Source organism: Helianthus annuus, chromosome 15 (assembly GCF_002127325.2).
Source record: "Helianthus annuus cultivar XRQ/B chromosome 15, HanXRQr2.0-SUNRISE, whole genome shotgun sequence".
NCBI classification, from domain to species: Eukaryota; Viridiplantae; Streptophyta; class Magnoliopsida; order Asterales; family Asteraceae; genus Helianthus; species Helianthus annuus.
Window position 1 is genome coordinate 136728388 of NC_035447.2, and position 2883 is coordinate 136731270.

Genomic DNA, 2883 nt, shown 5'->3' on the forward strand with positions numbered 1-2883 from the left:
ATACTTAGCAATGAACTATATCTAAACTCAATTCTCATGTTAATTTACTCTCAAACATCTCTTTATCACATTCCATATCTAATTACCACTTTCTTGCATACTATTTCACCTTCTAAATTCACCTAGTCATTTCATCGAACACTTGGCATGCGTACAAGTTTCTAAACATAATGTACAAGTAACCTTCATTCTTTTCTTCCTAGTTCTTGTTTTCAATCTTCCTAGTTCTTGTTTTCAAGTGCAGACCGGAAGATACGAAGATCAAGTGGTCAAATCAAATCCTACAACAAATGATTGGGTTCCTTCAAGTGGTGATCAAGTATGAATAATTTACATTTATGTTTTTTATAAATTGATTATTTTGTTTTTAAGTTGTGTGAGTTTTGAAGATTTCAATGTCTTTGGCAGGATGAATATGTGTCGTCGAAACCTAACCGGAGTGAGAATTGGTAGATCATCGGTGACGTGTAATGTAATGTAATTTTATTTTTATAATGATGATGGGAGTTTGAATCGGAAGGGATAAGATTATATATGTATTTTGATTAAAAAAATGGAGTAAATTACAAGTTTTATCCTTTATGCTTACATCAAATTGCAGGCGTTGTCCTTTAGCGCAAAAGTTGACAAGTTTTGTACTTTATGTTTCAAAATATTGCACGGTTTGTCCTTTGGGCCTAACTCAGTCAGATTTTTTGGTTCAATATGGTCTTGTGCCTTGCACATGAGGGCATACTTGTCTTTTCATCTTTCCAGGGGTTATTGTGTAAATAACTTATTATTGAGGGATTAATTTATATATATTCAAAAATAACTCTCTCTCTCTCACCTGCAATAAACTTTACCTAATTCTCATCGGAGCTGTCTTTTTCTCTAGAAATCGTGTTTTTTGCTCGGAAACTGGCCGAAAATATTCGTCGGCTGTAACTGGAAATGCGTAAGTCTCCGATCTACGTTATTGTTGCTGTAAATCAAGCACGTGAACTTGAATTTTGTTTTGTGTATTGTTACGATCTAATCAGATTCGTTTTTGTTTAACCTAATTTGAGTTAGTTGTGGACGTTTTCTTGATCTATGTGTTATGATTTCACTGTATCGATGGTCTGTTTATTTGTGTTTATTTGAGTTAAGTAAGTAGATTAGGTTTTGATGAACAATTTTTACTTGACACTATATTGGAAAATATGTTATTCTAGTTAGTTAACAGTTTAGTTGAGTGGTGATGTTGATACGCATGTTTTGAACGCGAAATTAGTTCGAGAGAATAATTTCTGGAAGGGTCTGTTAAGGAAAATTGCTGGATGCATTGAAATTAGTACTAATTTGTAACACCTCGTAAAATCACTTCCAATGATGTATTGACACGTGTAATAAACCCTAATAAAGTCAAACGTTGAATTTGAGGGACTAATTTTGCGAAAAATCAAAAACTTTGATTATAGAAGGACTGGAAGTGTTAACGTGCTTATTATAATCCTTTGAATAACGTTACATAGTAATCATAATCACAAAAGGGCCACTTGTTGATAAAGAGTAGCCGTTTGCGTAATTAATTGAAAGTTTGCGCAATGAAGGGTTAAAAGCGTCAACATGTTAATTCTTACCTCTGAGTGACCTTTTAATGACCGGGAGCTTCATGATATTTGATTATACTCCCGAGAATGCCAATTATTGGCCGTTTAAAGCTTTTATGCCTTTAAGTGACGTTACGCGCAACTGCGCAAGTTTAAGGGGTTAAAAGCGTCAATATGTTTAATTATACCTCTGAATGGCCTTTTAACGAACCCAAAGCATCGTGATGTTTTATAATACTCTAAAGAGTGCCTAACATGGATTAGATAAGGCTTCGATGCTATTAAACGATGATATGCGCAAGTTTGCGCATTAGAGGGACCAAAAGCGTCAACTTTTGAATCTACGCCTTTTGGTTACCATTTAAGCGAATGGGAGCATAGTAATAATTAAACACATGCTTGGGAATACCCATTATGGGCCATGGAAGGCTTGGATATCATTAAATGACACTTCGCGCTACTTTGTGCGATTTAAGGGACTATTTACGTCAAACTGCAAAAGTATACCGATTCCTATGGTATCGAACCTTCCGGAATATGATCATAAGTTAAACATGCCCTAAATATCCTTTACATAGCTTAGAAATAAGCTTACAGGTGTTTGGTGCGCAAAAATAAACTTATTTGATCAACAGGGATTAAAAGCGTCAAAAAGTGCATAAGTTTGCATTTTCGCGCATATCTTACGTTCTGAATATATCTGGACATCCAAAAATTTATGTAAGCATTAAAATATTTTATTTTAGTGATCGTCATAATAAAATTCCATTCGTCGCTTAATTTGGGTCGTTTTTCGCATCCGTTCGTGTTTCGTCGTAATTAGCCGAACAACGCGATCGTACGGCCAAACGAACCGAAATCCGACATATTTTTTAGCATGTTTCATGTCCCCTATGTTTAGGCATCATAGTAGAGCCTTGAAATGAGGTTAACGGGCCTTGCATGTGTCAGAAATGACATTTACCAAGTACAGGGACTATTTCTGTACTTCTACCAATCTTTGAATCAGCACCAAGGGCCAGGATGGCCGCGTAAACCACCCTGGGTTTCCTACGCGGGCTATGTAGATCAGATCAGCTGCAGGAACCTTGTTTTGCTGCTGGTTTTTATAAAAACTAGGTTCTATACTCACATATCTCGACTCTAGGGGCTGCCAACTGATTTTAAAGGTGGTTTTACACTTGTTAGCATCTGGTTATAACCTCCCGACACTTGTCACGATCCTACGAAGTCCCAAAAACTATATATAGAAATGGGTTCACTTGTTCACTTCACACCATCTTTCCAAAAACCTGCTCTTACTCTCAAC

The 2883-nt window shown here is 36.0% G+C and overlaps 1 long non-coding RNA gene across 1 annotated transcript; it reads left to right on the forward strand.

Annotated features, from left to right (window-relative positions):
* The first annotated feature begins 232 nt into the window (after nt 1–232).
* Nucleotides 233–545, forward strand: LOC118487209. Its single transcript, XR_004880817.1, has 2 exons — nt 233–319; nt 409–545. It is a non-coding gene; the product is annotated as an uncharacterized LOC118487209 (long non-coding RNA).
* The last annotated feature ends 2338 nt before the right edge of the window (nt 546–2883 follow it).